Genomic DNA, 18,456 nt, shown 5'->3' on the forward strand with positions numbered 1-18,456 from the left:
TCTATGGCAACATCAAATTCTCTCTCTAACATATACTTCTGACTATTAGGTATTTTTGCCGATTAAGCCCTTTTACTCGTTTTCACTCAAAACCGAGTAGCACAAGTTGTCTAACATAATTTAAAACCTCATATTCTATCATAAAACATCAAAATACACAAATTTCACCTATGGGTATTTTTCCAAATATAAACCCTAGGTTGAATTATTGCTAACATAAGCTTAATCGAGCTCAGGGATTCTAAAACGTAAAGAACATTAAAAATGGGGCTTGGAATCACTTACTATGGAGCTTGGAAGCTTGAAACAAACCCTAGCTATGGAGAACCCTTGAAATTTCGGCCTAATGAAGAAGATGGACAAAAATTGGCTTTTAATTTTGTTTTTAATTCATTTTAATAACTAAATGACCAAAATACCCTTACTACTAAACTTTCCAAAAATTCCTTCCATGTCCTAATTTTTTCCATGAACTTAAAATTGGTCAAATTGCTATTTAAGACCTCCTCATTAATATTCCAAAACAATTTCATACTAAAAACTTCTAGAATGCAAGTTTTGCAACTTATTCGATTTAGTCCCTACTTTCAATTTAAGCACTTTAGGCATAGAATTTCATCACGAAATTTTCACACAATCATGCAATCATATCATAAACATCAAAATCATTGTAAAATAATTATTTCTACCTTGGATTTGTGGTCACAAAACCACTATTCCCATTAAGCCCTAATTCAGGATATTACATCACTAGCTACAACTCGATTGGAATTCGTATACTATATTAAAACACATTTTAAACTATCAGGAGATATCACACTATCACAATTTATAAATGGCATATATAGCTAGACTCTCAAACACGCTATGTTAGTCCGAGAATCGACTAAATCGTAGCTTTGATACCAATAAATGTAACACCCCTCACCCCTATTGACTGCCAAAATAGCGTTACGAGCATTACCAGACTTACAGCATAGTAGTCATACATTTCACATACATTTCTCAAATTTAATTAATCATCAATCAAAATCATTCACACCGTCCCTAACATAAGCCTACGGGGCCCAAAATATGCATTCAGTAAGGTTCAGGACTAAACTGATAACTCAGGAAAATTTTACAAAACTTAGGAAATTTTTCCATAATACAAGCGACACACGCTAGTGTGGCCCAGCCGTTTATCTCACACGGCCAAAGACACGCCCATGTCACAGGCCGTGTGAACATTCAAAATGGAAGCACGTGGCCGTGTCCCAGCCTATGTCTGACCCCGTGTAACTCTCTGAATTGGGTCACACGGCCAACACACACACACCTGTGTGCCCTAAAAATGGCCACACACACCCGTGTGCCAGGCCGTGTGCTAAGTCGTGCCAAACCTGTAGGGTATACTGACTTATGCCACACGACCAAGTTACACGCCCGTGTGCTAGGCCGTGTGAAGCATACTGACTTAATTTCAATTACAACACCAGGAGACACACGGCCGTGCAACTTGACCATGTATCACACACAACTGAGACACACGCCCATGTCACTGCCCATGTGGACAAAAACTGTAACATCCCGAATTAGGGCCTAGTCGAAACAATGGTTTTGGGACCACAAATCCGACACAATAAAATTTGTTTTTATTACATTTTTATGGTTTAAAATTTCACAGGATGATTTTGTGAAAATTCCATTCGAAAGTTTTGACGTTTGGGCAGTCAATTTGGTCAAAAGGACTAAATTGTAAAAGTGCAAAACTTGAGTTCTAGAAGCTAGAGGTTTCTAATTGCTATGAAATTTTAAATTGAAGGTCCTTATATGGTAATTAGACCATTGGTTAATTTTTTGGACAAAAAATGGACATGAAATGGGTGAAATAGAATATTTTTAAGTTAGGGGCATTTTGGTCATTTGGTAATTAAAATAATAAAAAGGGAAAATAAAAGCCAAATTTATGCTTATCTTCAACCTTTGGCCGAAATTTTCAGGGAAGCCATGGCTAGGGTTTTGTTCAAGCTTTCCAAGCTCAATAGGAAGTCCATTATTGCCCCGTTCTTAATGATTTTTGCATTTTTGAAATCCTCGTAACAAGATCTAGCTATTTCTACCATTTATTTAAGCTAGGGTTGATGTTTGAAAATTTACTCATGTGCTACATGTGTTTATTTCGATGTTTAAGGAGGGAATATGAATGTTTGTTGTGTGTTAAACGACTTTTACTAAGTAGTTTTCGGTGAAAACGCTAAAAAGGACTAAATTGTAAAAGTTATAAAATTTTTCATAAGAGTGTGATTTAGTGGAAATTGTGGGCTGATATAGTTATGAAAATGATTCGGCTAGGCTTAAAGTACAAAAAATTGAATAAATTTCATTTTACGAACCTAAGGGCTAAATTGCAAATATGTGAAAGTTTAAGGGTAAAAATGTAAATTTATAAAAATATAATTTTTGGGTCAATTTGATTAATGTGAGTAATAAATGAGTTATATTTAAAATGTTAGATCAAGAAAACTGAGATTCGGGCTTAAATAGGGAAAGTACGAGATTGTGGACTAAAATAAAATAATTAACTGTGCTCGGATTCAAGGTAAGTTCATATGATAATAATAATGCAATGTTATGTTTGAATTATATTCCTAACTATTATTGCATATATGGTATGATTTAATATATTGGAAAAGTTGATGGAATGGTGTATATGATGTGGAAATATGACATGGAAGAATATTACATGAAATGCAAGAAAATGATGATACATAATAAGTGATATATGAAATATGTTATGTAAATTCTTAAAAGCTTATTTGTTATTTGAGTTATGCCTTATTATGCTATGAATGGGCGATTGGTACTATGGATAGTGAGATTGACACTTTGAGTAAGTTCGACAGAGATGTGGTATCAAAAAATCCCGTTTGAACCTTAGGAATAGTCTGGGATACAAGTGGCATGTCACTAGGAATTTAGAAATCTGAACTTATTAAGTTGGTCCAGGTTCATGATATGTATGAGGCATCCGAGCTCGTTGAGTTGGTCCGAGTTCATTATGGATGCGAGTATCCGAGCTTGTTGAGTGAGCGATACATGTAATTGGGTTCTGGGCAATGGTCTTGTGTGTCCTACCAGTGGCTAGGTAATCCTTAAATTGGTTGGATACTCGAAAGCTTGTGTGAGCAGCCCGTGTAGCTACACCTTAACTGATAGCTTTTATGAGCAAGCCCGTGAGGAGCTCTATTACGAGCGTTACATGTTATGAGGTAGCTTTGGCTACGTATGTTTAGTGGCACTTATATGCAAGTTTTCACGTATCCAATAGTATTCTGAGTGTTCAACTGGTAATGCAATGGATAATGTGATGAAATACCCAAGGAGGGCATGTTAAAGAAGGTATGGTTATGTGATATACTACGAGTAAGTACAGGTATGTACGCTAAACTCATGAGCAATGCCTTGATGAAGAATGACTTATGGTGAGAAATTTTATGTATATGTATATATAACAACATATGATAAGTATGCAAAAAGGCTTGAATGATGAATAATCTTTATGGTTATGTTATTATGTCTTTATGTAACTGAACATGGAATCCATGAAATGGTGAGTTCATGATTAATTGAAAATGAACTTCTGATAGTTATCATCATATTGGACTAAAACAGTTTTAGACAGCAGCAGTAGTCCGACTTTGAAAATCCAAATTGAATTAGAGATTGAATAAGATATGAAATTAAAGTTTATTGAGTCTAGTTTCACATAAAGGAAATGATGTAAACAAAAGAATTTCATATTATGAGATATTTGAATTTTTATTAGACGGTCAGAGTGATGATGGACTCCCCTGTCTTAACTTTGGAAAATAACTAAAAATTTTACAAAAATAATTATGGATTAGAATTCATTTGAAAGAATTCTTAATGAGTCTATTTTCAAGAGAAATAGACAGGAACATTATCTAAATCCTGTACTGTGAGATAATTAACTTTTTGTAAAGAAAGGTTGAAGTTGTCAAACAGCAGAATAGGGGTAACTTTGAAGAATAAACTGTACTTATTGGCTAATTCATAAATTTTGGAAATTTTCTGGTAAGAATATATGTGAGTCTAGTTTTGGGGAAAATTAGCAGATCTTAATTTGGAGTTACGTACATCTAAATATAAATAATTTAGTAACTGTGACTCGAGAAAATAGCTTGACCAGAACATAAGTAAATAAGTAATTATAATTGTATTACCTTGAGAAGCATGTAGACATATTGCTTATTATTTTCATATGGACTTACTAAGCTATAAATATTACTCCCTCCTTTCCATTTCTTTAGTGTTGTTAGGTTAGCTTGGGGTTGGAGATCATCGGAGGCAGCATCACACTATCAAATTATCAAGCCGATGTATTAATAAATCTTAAGTGTTTTCAAGTGAGTGGCATGTATAGAGACTTAGTACTTTATGATATGTGTTTCATGATTTGGCCAATCGAGTTGGCTTATAATGATTCATTTGTATGGAGCCAAGAGATATGGCTTATATTTGATCATTGGGTTGTGAGCCTAATTGATTTTTCTCGACTGTTCTAATGTCTTGAAGATGTAATGGCTTGATATCTATGGATGTATGATAGGGTATGTCTATTTGATGGATGAACTTTGATTAATAGATGTGACCATATGTAACATCTTGAATTAGGGCCTAATCAGAACAGTGGTTTCAAGACCATAAATTTGAGATAGAAATAATTATTTTATAATTCTCATGAGGTTTATGTTATGAATACATGCTTGTATGAAAGTTTCATGAAGAAATTCTATGCATAAAATGCCTAATTACATTTTAAGGACCAAATTGAATAAAGTTTAAAACTTGCATTTTAGAAGCTTTAAGCATGAAATTGCATTAGATATTGAATTAGAGGGTCCTAATTAGCAATTTGACCAATTTCTAGAATTTTGGACAAAAATGGACATGCATAGGAAAAATGTAAAAGAGAATCCTTAGGGGTATTTTGGTCATTTGGTAATAAAAATAATAAAAAGGGAAAAATAAGTCAAAATTGGTGTCCATCTTCTTCCTTCATTGCCAAAAATTGCAAGAGACCATAGCTAGGGTTTGTTCAACATTTTCAAGCTTGATTGTAAGTGCATCCTAGCCCCGTTTTTAATGTTCTTTGCAGTTTTGAAGTCCTTGAAGCATGATCTACCCATTTCTAGCTATATTTTAAGCTAGGGTTCATGTATAAAATTTGACCCATGTGTGACATGCATGTATTTTGATGATTAATGGAGGAATATGAATGTTTGAGGCATGATAAACATCTTTTACTAGGTGATTTTTAGTGAAAACACCTAAACAAGGGACTTGTTTGTAAAAGTTTAAAAGAGAATAGTAATAATGTGAAATAAAAGAAAACATAGGCTGATATGAGCGTAGCAAAGGTTTGGCTAGGCTTGGGTAACCAAGAAAATGCATGCATTTCATTTTAAGAGCCTAAGGACTAAATTGTAAATATATAAAAGTTTAAGGGTCAAAATGTAAATTTGCAAAAGTATGAATTATGGATCATTTGAACAATGTGAATAATAAATAAGTTAAATATGGCATTATAGATAAAGAAAAACGTGAAATAGGACTTGATCGAGGAAAGAATAAAGTACACAACGATTAAACTCGATTATCATCATTTTGTACCGAGGTAAGTACACATGCAAATAATGTGGTGTTGTAGTATGTTTTAATGCTTTAATATATTGTAATAAATGTTTTATAGTAATTATGAGTTATATGCTTGCTGATTGTTATGAAAGAATGAATGTTATTATGGTCGTTATCCACGACGTTACGAGCAAGTACGATGGAGATACTATATGCAAGTGAGGAAAAATCTCATTTCAACCTTAGGAATAGCTTAGGATACAAGTGACATGTCATTAGGAACTAAGACATCTGAACTCGTTGAGTGGTCCGGGTTGCTTGTTCTCGAACAAGTGGCTTATCACAGTCATTTATTGATAGTGATCATATTAATCATTAAGAAGACAGAATGGTGACAATGAGATAAAGTAGAATTGTATTAAGCGAACGGATTTAACTCAAAGGAATCAATGATATCATATGAGGGTAACACACACATGATGAGGTCATTGGATAAAGTTGTAACGCCCCAAAAATCCTGAAATCCTAAACTTTCATTTTTTCGGTTTCAATAAAAAATTGTGTTTACTATTCCTAGTCAAGTGTTAATTATGTAATAGTAGGTCTTGGTTAAGGTTTGAGTTCAAACTTAGGGGTGAAGAAAATTATGGTTTAATTATTAAAAGAACCATGTTGGCAAGTAGGTTGGCTTTCAAATAAATGAAGGAAGAATTGGACACAAGAAAGCCTTGTAGTGGAGTGGCAAGTTGCGTCACATGCAAGGCAAGGAGGTAAGGGGTTCGAATACCTCTTTGCTCAAAGGAAGGATTTATTTTTGCTTAAGGGATGGACAGTGGTGGCGTTGAATGTGAACTTTGTAGGGAGTGATAAGAGGAGAAATTTGAGGAGGGGATTAAAGGGTTAACAGGGAGAAAAATTAGGAGATGAGGAGTGTAAAGAGGTAGAGCCGAATTGGGGATTAGGGGATAGGAAATTCGGCTAGAGGCTATATATAGATGTCGAATGTGAGGCTACCAGGCTAATGCCGAATTCTCCCTCACCTTGTTGCCAGAAAACACCTTTTTTCTCCAAATATCTAAAAGCCAAAAATCCCTTGTTCTTCCTTCATTTTCTTTGTGTCGATTCTCCATTCTTCCCTACTCAAAGTTTTCTTTTTGATTCACCTCTAGTTTTAAACAATTTCTACTTTTCTTTGCCTAATAACCTTTTTCACCATACAAGTCTCAAGAGTCGAATATCCTCTGTGCCGCCACTACTCTTTCTACTTCGACCAATTTTAGTGTAAGTGGTTTGCTCTCTCAATCGATTTTGCTAGTATAAATCACTCTATCCCTCACTTCTTCTAATCGGTTTTGCTAGGATTAGTATCGAATCCCAGTCTTTTGGATATCTAGCGATTTGCTCCCTAGGTGTTGAAACTTTGGTAAGTGTTCTTCACTTCGGTAAGTTGGCCGAATAGGATTTAGTAGAAAAGGGTGGCATATGCTGGATACAAGTCACCCAATATGTTTTTAATGATAAAGGTTAATGCAGATCTAGGTAGCACTTGTGATTAGTGATCAAGGAAAAGTTATTAAGACTTGGCGTTTCAGGTAAGGTTAAGGTGAGACTTCGACTTTTGGTAAAGTATTCGGTAAGTATATATGAGTAATCATTGAGTGATATCGACTGTAGGTTCATGATAAGGGGGATTGCAGCACGCTTTATTACGAGGTGTGTACATATACTACACACACAATAGATCGACAAAAGTCGAAATGCCGAAAAGCCGAAAGTTTGGCTACGGTAGTCTTACGAGTGCGCGAACACTCGTACGAGGGAAACCGATAGGTTATCTGATGCCCCATGGGTGATTCCATGAACTTGGGCCGTGTTTTGGCCAACAAAGCTAGGATGGGCTAAGTGGGCCCAATGGGCTATTGGGCCCATAATAGACAAAATTGGCAACTTGATGTTATATGATGGAAATTATATGAAATCATGTATATAAATGTGATTTGGGCCTAATGGGTCATATGAATGTGATTTGGGCCTAATGGGCCATACGAATATGATTTGGGCCTAATGGGCCGTATGAATGTGATTTGGGCCTAATGGGCCATACAAATATGATTTGGGCCTAATGGGCCATATGAATGAGATTGGGCCTAGTGGGCCATATGCATGTTTGTAGAGTTGTTTGGGCTCTGTAAGGGGTTTTGGGCCTAGTATCTGATAACTGATTAATTGACATAAAACTTAATTAATTAATTGCGGCCGTGGATGAGTCACAAGGTTAAGGTGTGGTAATGGGTATATGCATGACTAGGATTGGATCTAGGGAGAGCTTGGTACTTAAGCGGTCTTAATGACTCACCTCCTCTTCTCTGGAATCCTACCTGGTGCATAGTATCTGTTCTCTTTAGCCAACAGGGACTTGTTAACGGGCCAAGGTAAGTAACAAACCCATAACAAGAGAAATTACCGAAATGCCCTTAAGGGCAAAAATGACTAAAATACCCCTATGTGTGGAATGTAAGACTTATGGATGTTCATGTATATCAACTGCATATATACAATATTCTGTTTAGGTTGTATATAGGTTAGGAATTATGGAACAGAGGAAGTATATGAGGATTGCATGGTTGCTTGACAACCGTGGGTCTACTGACGACTTTTAAACCCAATATGTGATTGGCAGCTTGCTGCAATGATGGTAGTTCCGCAACCGGGCTACCCTTGATGTGTATCGAATGGGTGGGTCGATTTTTATATCCCCACATGATATGTATCGGGGGACGGAGTTGATATGTACCGGTTGGATTATTAGGGTGGGTTGCATAGCATTGCATTGCATGTATGATTTTATGGATTGATGAATGCTTATTATTCGTCGAGGGTCATACATACTGAGTTTCGAAAACTCAGCCCTCTTTTTTTTATTTTTTCTGAAGTGATGCTTAGTAGAAGGTTCGATGTTTGGAGGGACTCGGAGGTGGCCTACTAGCAAGACGACTTGGACTTGTTTTTTTTAAAAAAGAGCATATAGTTTCTAGTTTATTAAGTAATTTCAGACTGGAATGTAATAAGGTCGTCCCTTTTAGTATTATTTGGATTGTTGTTTTTATGCATAGCAAATACGAGAAGGTGAACATGGTTTTCCTAAATCATAGTTTGTTTTTCCACATTTCCGTAACTTAATTTTAAAATGATAGGTTTTCATAAATCATATGTTTTAACAAGCTTTCCCGATTGAAAGAGAGTTTTTTATATGTTAATTTAGGTTCTCATTTCAAGGAAGGGTTTTCAATGAAAACAAAGTTTTCGCTAGAACACTTCAATGTGATGGGCCAGATTCGGCAATAACGTCTGGGCTGGGTTTGGGGTGTTACATTTAGTAGTATCAGAGCCCAGGTTGCAAAACTCAGGCTGGGAAGTGGGCCTTATTATTTTGGTTTTGTTTTAAAAAAAATTTGGATCACAATTTTTTGGAAGAAAAAAATTCTTGCTGTGCGGCACATCGAGTCTCTGACGTTGAACCAAGTAAGTTCCTTTATTCTTAAGCTTGTGTAATTTGATATACTGTAGGTAGTTAGTGGGCTACTTTAGATGATTATGCTAAGGTTTTTTTTTTAGATTGAAACTGAAGCCCGTAGGACCTTGGAACTGTAGAGGATTTACGAAAACAATCTTCTTTTAAAACCTCCATAAAACATCGGTTTAATTATTAAAACTAACTAAAACTTCATAAAATTTCTAATCCAAATAGTACGTGAGACAACGATTAGTGCTAGAAGAGGTGCAAGAGGCCGTGGCCGAGGCCGCGGAAGTGTTAGGGCTGAATCGTCGGTATCAAGCCATATGCCCAATGTTGGAGTAGAAGAGGCTCCAGCCTTACCCGTAGCTGGGACTGAGCCGTATGATCAGGCCACAAGGGAAGATGCATTGTCGCAGGCAATGCTGAGGATTTTGGAAAGGGTCGCATGGCCCAATAACGGCACGGGAAATCGAGGGTCCATTTCGGATCAACTTAGATCAAATGGGGCTGAGATCTTTAAAGGCGTGGCTGATGTGGCTTCTAACGTGGCGAAATACTGGTTGGAGGCCACCGAAAGGATAATGGAGGACTTGGACTGTTATCCTAAACAAAATTTGAAAGGGGCAGTGTCACTACTTAGGGAAGAAGCTTACCAGTGGTGGCTGACAGTGAAAGAGGGTACCTAACCTGAGCAGGTCACTTGGGAGTTCTTCAAAACTGTGTTCCAAAGGAAGTTTGTAGGTGCGAGTTATGTGGATGCCAAAAGGAAGGAGTTCCTAAACTTAACCTAGGGAAATAAATTTGTGGCAGAGTATGAGGCGAAATTTCTTCGCCTTAGTAGGTATGCAAGAGTTATGGTGGCAACAGACTATGAGCGTTGCATTAGGTTTGAAGATGGAATTAGAGATAGCTTTAGAGTATTTATAGCTCTACAAAGAGAGCGAGTTTTCTCGAAGTTGGTGGAGAAAGCAAAGATAGCGGAAGAGGTAAAGCACACTGAGCGCCTAAATTGGGAAAAAGAAAAGGGTAAGAATAAAAGGGAAGTAGAGACTCTTGGTGTTGGACAAAGGCCTAGGGCTAGGGCCAGAGTTAATGGGCCAGTTAGAGCAGGGTCCCCTGCTATTAATCCAGGGGTGCCACCTTGTGCTGATTGTGGGAAAGGACATGTGGGCGAGTGTTGGAAGAGGACAGGAGCATGTCTAGCTTGTGAATCTATGGAGCATAGGATCAAGAATTACCCTAGAATGCCAGCTCAGGTGCCAGTTGCGGGCCGAGGTGGTGCCCAGCCACCAAGGGGTGGTCAGCTGCCGCCAAGGGGTTGTGGGCAGGCTAGGGGCGGTACCGGCAATGGACGTGGGTGTGGAGCACCAGGCCAAAATGCAGGCCATGCTGAGGTGAGGTGATCGCATTATTTTGTGATAAGTTTTAAATATTTATAATTACTCATTCTTGAACTAACTATTATCATGATGTAGGCAAGTGTACCTATCGAACAGTAATATAGTTTTAGCAAGACCAGATTGTCAAACCCAAAGGAACTAAAAGTACTAGTAATGACTGTCTTTTTATTATGTAGCCCAAGAATAAAGAGGTTTTGTTTTAATTGACTAATTATCTCAACTAAGAATGCACAGAGAAAAGAATTGGGGAATTGCTTTTGGGAAAATCGATTGACTTAAGACAATACCTAAGGAAAAATCCACCTAGACTTTACTTGTTATTCTGGCTTCGAATCGGACGATTTATTCATTCAATTTGTTCCGTAGAGATCCCTAAGTTATGTTATTATCTCTATTCAAGACTAATAACGTCTAATCCCTAGATTGAATAACCGAGACTTTTCTCTAATTAACACTCTAGGGTTGCATTAACTCGATCTATGGATCCCCTTATTAGGTTTCACCCTAATCCAGAAAAATTTTGTCACCCTATTTCTAGGCGCGCAATCAACTCCGTTTAATTATGACAAATGTACTCTTAGACAGGGTCTATTCCTCCTCTGAAAAAGAGCTTGTCTTGAATCAGTATCCTGGGATATTAAAACAAGAATTAAGAACACATAATTAAGAACGAGTTAAATATTTATCATACAATTCAGAAAATAATAACAAGATTCGTCTTAGGTTTCATTCCCCTTAGGTATTTAGGGGTTTTAGTTCATAACTAAATAAGAAAACATCTCATAAGAATAAAGAATACAAAACATAAAGAAACCCAAAACTCCTGAAGGGAAATTAAGGAGAGATCTTCAGTCTTGATGATGAATCCGGGCTTTGAGATGGATCAATTAGCTTTTTTAGAGTAATTCCTTACCCCCTATTCTCCATCTCCCTTTTCTTTCTCCTCTAGGGTGTATTTATAGGCTTTGGAATGCCTATGAGCCCTCAAAAGTGGCATTTTCTGAATTGGACTCAACTTGGGCTTAGTAAGGACATGCCTGTGTGCGATTACTTTAGGCCATGTTCGAGGCTGTTAGAATGGCACGGGCGTATGCTATACCCATGTGAGTCATGCTTCGATTCTGCTAGATTGACACTACCGTGTGGTCTGCCCATGTGAGGAGGTCCAGCCCGTGTTGATTTCGTACTTTGGCCTATTTTCTCTATTTTTGGCCCGTTTCTCGTTCCTTTCGCTCTGCTATGCTCTCCTAAGTATAAAACATGAAATTAAAGCATTAGGAGCATTGAATTCACCAATTCTTATGGAAAATCATCCATAAAATGCGTTAAACATGGGATAAAAATATGTATAAATTACGGTTTAGCAAATACCCCCACACTTAAGCATTTGCTTGTCCTCAAGCAAAATTCTCAACTCATAATCAAAATAAATTCTTCTCAACTTATAATTTCTATCGATAATATCTCACATTAATCCATAAGTAATCATACATTGAGAATTCAACTAAAAGAACATAAAAGTTCCAAACATTCCAAGTTGAGCATTTTATTCATGCAAACATGGGTGTCTCCCCTCATTTAAGTAATTAGCTTTGATTCAGAACATCACAGAGTTTCACATCCTCACTACAGATTCACTCAAATCACTCGAGGTGTTTAAGGACAATAAATGAAGCACTCAATAGTCAATAATGAAAAGTCATTACCATAGGCTTGCATGAAAATCAAATCTCCACTACTATAATTTAAGATGATACATCAATCAAAAAGTCTCTAGAGGGTTGTAATGAGGCATGGTTAAAGGGGTGTGGTCACAAGCTGAAAGGAAGGGTTAGAATCAAGATTGAGTTGAAAAATTGCCTAACTAGAAAAAGAGTTAATCATCACTTGCGTACAACATAGTTTCTTCTCAGAATATGAAATTACATATATGTATACATATTTTTTTTTAAGAACAAGTTAAATACAAAGTAGAATAAAACATAGTTAAGCAACTATTTCAATTCAAATCTCGACAAAATTGGGGCTTAAATTAATTTAGGGGATCTCAACAATAATGGGTTAAGGGTTAATATCGAAGTTAATACAAGGAATGGCTTGTTAGGCTCAAATGGGTTTACTAAGGGTTAATCGTAGAGGTAGGCTTTTCATGGCTTGAGTGGGTTAATCCTAAGTGCCTTAATCATTTTGACATATCAAATCAAATGGTGTGGTCTCCACATGCATAATCAAGCAAGTTCTAGAATAACAGTTCAATACTGATGCACTCAAAGCAATAATAAAAGTGAGCATGAAAAAATTAATAGATGCTCAAAAGGTTCAAAAATCTCACCAAAAATTATGGCTTTTTGATGTTAAAAACTTGTGAATTCCAGTTCAAAGTAATACCTAAACTTTGGGGAAACAGCCTAAGATTTTGAATTTTTTTAAAAATCAACTCATCATGCTTGATTCTCTAATGTCTTAAGGTTTAAACAATCAATGCATAAATGCCTATGTTTTAATTCAAGATATATTAATCAAAATCATAAATCAATTAAAATTTATCCTAAATATGATATGAGAGCTTTTTAAGAGAACATGGCAGTCATTCAGGGATTTTTCTGATAAGGAAATAATTAGCCCCCTACACTTAAGATGTACATTGCCCTCAATGTACAAAGATAGGTATATAGAAAATATAAATGAAAAAGAGAAGGGGAGAAGTGAAACTTCCTGAGTGCTGAATGATTGAACTCCCTAGTTTGGAGTTATGGAGGTGGAGGAGGATACTCCGGTGGTGGTAAAGGTTGGGTACCACAGTGCTGTGCCAAAAGAATATTATATCTCGTCATTGAGCAGGGCATGGCAGTCGTGGAGAACCTTTTCCAATGGAGTTTGAAGTTCCTAAGTGATTGTGAGCTTTGGAGCTCTTTTATAACTGTGATAAAAGTAGGAACTATTTAGGGGATATTAGGAAGAATAATTACTTGTAAAGGAATAGTCGAGATTAAAATTTGTTGGAGAAAAATTATAAATCCTAATAAAAATAAAATGAAAGAAAAAAATAAAAAGTTGTTTTAAATGAAAATAAAAATAAAAACATAAAATATTAAATAAAAGTTTCTAAACATCTTCATTGCTAGATGGTTCGCGAGGTGGGACTGGCGATGAGATGTGGAAGTGCTGACAAATCTGTAGTAGAGTAGCATCAATGTTGTCAAATCTTTGAAAACACTGCTGCTCGAATCTGTTAAGGCGCTCAGAGATGTCAGCATATGAAGCCGCCACATGAACTGGACGAGAAGGTGGTAGTGGCTGGGAAGGTGGGTCCTCGTACTGGGTAGGGACATCATCAGTAATGTCCTCTAGAGCCTCCTCCTCGGTAGATTGAGCGAGACAATATTGAGAAGGGTGGGTTCCTCGGCGCCTCTCGATCATCCTCATACTAAGCATGCTCGACATGCCTTGTGGAGACATCTGGCCAATGAGGGTTAGGGATGATTATTGAGCCGCGGTGTCGAGGAGTCTAAAGTGTCACGCCAGTAGAGTCACGTAGAGGCCAATAGAGATGACGCCCTCTAGTGTCACTCCGTTTGGTGGTGTATGGAAAAGGCGATGAAGTAGACGAGGTCGATGACATGGCCATTGAACATACACCACAAGTAATAGACATAGTGGGTAGTGACGACATCGGTGCTCTCCTTCCGTCCTGTCAAAGTGTGAGATAAGATAGAATGGAGGTACCTTAGGGACGGAGGGAGGGACGATGCCTTGGTGCGACTGGGGTCATAGGTGGCCAAACGTGGCACGAGGGCGTTCCAACACTTGGAAGGAGAATAATGGATGTGGCGTTTGAGTGTATCAAGATCGTTCTCCTCTCAGAATTCCTCTGTGTAAAGTCCCAGTGCTGCACCAAACTCTGGGACGCTCAATTGGCGTACTAGACCGCTAAGTCTAAATTGGATTGTGCCGGGATCATCATGGTTGGTCATGACAGTTTGAAGATGAAATGTCGAGCACAGTTCCATTGTGAGCTCGAGGTATGTCGGCTCAATGATCTCAAAGAATTGCTCCCAAGGGTCAGTGGTAAGAAGAGCCCGGATCACGTCAGCCAACTGGACTTGTTCGACAGCAGCCCAGTCGATGCAGCAGCCTGCTGCTAAAGGTCGGGCCCATAGTATTTAAAACAGTTTTTCTTGGGGCCCGTTGGGGAATTGGAGGAAACGGTGACGAATTTCTGCGGTAGGACCTGAGAAAGATGACACTCCCTTCCTTTTCTTTGAAGCGGGGGCAGCGGATTTCTTTCCTCGTGAAAACGACATCGTATACCTATAATTTGTAAGGAAGAATAATAGTAAATATATGAATTTGGAAAGCCATGAATTTAAACTACTAATTTCAGCCAAAATATGAACCAAACTCAACCAACAAAATTCTTTTTGATAGCATAATTTCGTGACATTGTAAGGGCATGAGGATGGGCATAATAATGGCATGTGAATGAAAAAGGAATGAAGCTTTCCTAACAACCTACATTATCATAAAATGCATGATAAATAATCTAATAATGCAGGAAAAAATGAACAAAATGAACATAATATGATAAAAATAACAATTATTTTAAGAATAAGCATTAAAAATAAGTAGAGTATTGGTGAACAGAGTGAACAAACGCTAAGGAAGAGAGATTGGGCATCAAAAATGAAGTGAGAAGCGGTGCACGGGCGTGGCAAGAAGGTCGTGTGGACTTGCAGCGGCTAGGGTTAGGGTTTTTGAGTAGGGAAGACAATGAATAGTGTAGCCTATTTATAGATTTTAGGACACACGGCCATGGGACACACCCGTGTGCCCCAATTTTAGCTAATGTGTTTCGCGTTTTTCCTATTTTGGCACGTTTGAAATTCAACACACACCCATGTGCCTCGGGCGTGTTGGTGAACACGGCCGTTTCGCATAGCCATGTCTAGCTTCGTTCGCTTCTCCCACGCCCGTGTATGCAAGCCCCATGCCCATGTTAATTTGACAGGTTCGCCCACGGGTGTTAGACACGGGCGTGTTGCATGCCCGTGCGAGTTTCTCAGTTTTAACCACGGTTTTCAGGCACGGGCATGTCGTACGCCCGTGCTGTTTTGACAAGTTTGCCCACGGTCACGTCGCATGGCCATGGCGAGTTATCGCAACCCGTGTTTTGGGAAAATCTTTTTGCTATTTCCACACGGTCCTAAGCACGCCCGTGTGCTTGGCCGTGTCCCTGTGGTGGATCTATTTTCAAGAGCTCCGTTAGTAGGTTATGTGTTAAACACTTTAAATATGAAGAAGTTAATACAGTTAGTGCTCGGGTTGCCTCCCGAGAAGTGCTTATTTATAGTCTAAGCTCGACTTACCTCTCCGTTGAATGGTCATGGTGGTTCAAGGAGTTCATACTCCTCGTTCCTATTATTAGTCTTGACAAAATAAGATTTTAGACAGATAATGTTTACCTTAAAAGTGTCAAACTTGGGATGACTTACCTCAACCGTACCGTATGGAAAAATACTAAGTACCGTAAGAGGGGTTTCTTCATTCGGGTTGGTAGTGACAATGTGAAGGTCCGCGGCATCTAATAAGACTTTATCTCTAACCTTAAGTAAATTTGGGGAGGTATCGAACTCATTCTGGCATAATTTTGGTTTATCGTGTGTTATCGGTTTATGTGCTCGCCATTCGTCTAGCTCCTCTATCCGTAGCCTTCGTTCTTCATGAATGTGTCCTCTATCATTACTGTAACATGGCTAATGATCTTCTTTGAAACTCAATTTCTGCAAAGTAGGTTGTGTCATATTGTCAGTTTTAGTAGACTGGTGTAGACCATTACCTTCAATGTTTGATGTGATGCCAGAATTACGAGCTTGAAGGGTGATCTTTTCGTCTCCCACACGAAGTGTAAGCTCACCTATGCCAACATCAATAATGGTTTTAGCAGTTGCTAAAAAGGGCCGTCCTAGAATTAAGGGAGTGTTGCTATCCTCTTTTATGTCTAGAATAATAAAGTCAATGAGAAATATAAATTTATCAATTTTAACTAGCACATCTTCAATAATACCTCTAGGGAATCTTATAGTTTTATTTGCTAATTGAATGCTCATCCTAGTCTATTTGGGTTTCCCGAGACCTAGTTGCTTAAACATTTTGTAAGGCATGATGTTGATACTAGGCCCTAGATCAGCTAATGCATGATTAACATCTAAACTACCAATTAAGCAAGGAATAGTAAAGCTCCCTGGGTCTTTTAGTTTGTTGGGTAGTTTATTTTGGAGAATGGCTGAACAAACTGCGTTTAGCTCCACATGCGAGCCTTGTCCAACTTTCGCTTATTTTCTAAAAGTTCCTTTAAAAATTTCATTGCATTTGGCATCTGCGATAGAGCTTCAATAAACGGTATGTTAATATGTTATTTTTTAAAGAGTTTAAGGAATTTACCAAATTGTTCATCTGAGCGGTCTTTCCTTGTCGCGTTGGGATATGGCACACGAGGTTTATATTCGACATTTACTGATTTGTTTGTATTTTGATCTACCTTACCTTGACCTATACTTTCCATAGTTTGTTGCTGCGGTTCTGGTTTAGGCTCCACAAATCCTTCTTCATTCTGAATATTAATCGCGTTGAGCTGTTCCTTTGGGTTGGGTTCAGTATTACTTGGCAAACTACCTTGTGGTCGTTCGGAGATTAGTTTGGAAAGCTGGCCTATCTGAGTTTCGAGTCCTTGGATCGATGCTTGTTGATTCTTAAGTGCTGTCTCGGTGTTCTAGAAATGAGTTTCTGACACTGATGTAAACTTTGAGAGCATCTCTTCAAGGTTTGGCTTCTTTTCTTGTTGGTAGGGTGGTTGTTGGTAGCCCGGAGGATGTTGTGGTCTTTGATTTCCTTGACCGCCCCACGAGATATTGGGGTGGTTCCTCCAACCTGCATTATAAGTGTTACTATATGGATTATTTTGAGGTCGATGATTATTACCATGTAGCTTAATTGCTCGTTATCCATGTTGTGGCCATAAGGTTGATATTCCGAATGGTTTGTTCCACCTCCACTCGCTTCGCACTGTATTACTAGGTGAACCTGTGAAGAACTAAGAAAACCATCAATCTTTTTATTTAAGAGTTGTACCTGATTAGAGAGCATGGTGACCGAATCGACGTTATAAACACTAGCTGTCTTCATTGGCTTTGTCCTCATGACTTCCACTGATAGTTATTCAGTGACATCTCCTCTATATACTCATAGGCATCTTCCAGTTTTTTTATTGTTGATGGTTCTGCCAGTAGCTGCTTTAACCATTTGCCAAGTCGAAGGATTCAGACCATTGTGGAATGTTTGTACTTGGAGCCAAAGCGGTAACCCATGGTGAGGGCACCTTCTCAATAAGTCTTTGTATCTATCCCATGCATCGTAGAGTGTTTCTAAATCCATCTGCACAAAAGAAGAGATATCATTACTTAATTTAGTCGTTTTAGCCAGCGGAAAGTATTTTAGTAAAAAATTTTCGGTCATTTATTCCCAAGTAGCAATTGTCCCTCGTGGTAACGAGTTCAACCACTGTTTAGCTTTGTTCCTCAATGCAGAAGGGAATAACCGAAGACGAATGGCATCATAAAAAATGCCATTGATTTTAAATGTATCGCAAAATTCCAGAAAGTTTGCTAAATGAGCGTTGGGATCTTCATCCTGCAAACCATCAAACTGAACAAATTGTTCTATCATCTGAATAGTGTTAGGTTTTAATTAAAAAGTATTTGCAGCTACAATAGGTCTAACTATGCTTGATTCAGTTCCTGTTAAAGAAGGTTTAGCATAATCATACATAGTGCGTAGAACAGGATTTTGATTAACCGCAATTGTAGGAGGCAGCTGATTGCCTTGGTTTTCAGCCATCTCTTC

The 18,456-nt window shown here is 37.9% G+C and overlaps 1 non-coding gene across 1 annotated transcript; it reads left to right on the top strand.

Annotated features, from left to right (window-relative positions):
* The first annotated feature begins 17,914 nt into the window (after positions 1–17,914).
* On the top strand, positions 17,915–18,021 carry LOC128286026 (small nucleolar RNA R71). Its single transcript, XR_008276573.1, has one exon. It is a non-coding gene; the product is annotated as a small nucleolar RNA R71 (small nucleolar RNA).
* Positions 18,022–18,456: the final 435 nt, after the last annotated feature.

This window comes from Gossypium arboreum, chromosome 12, assembly GCF_025698485.1.
Source record: "Gossypium arboreum isolate Shixiya-1 chromosome 12, ASM2569848v2, whole genome shotgun sequence".
NCBI lineage: Eukaryota > Viridiplantae > Streptophyta > Magnoliopsida > Malvales > Malvaceae > Gossypium > Gossypium arboreum.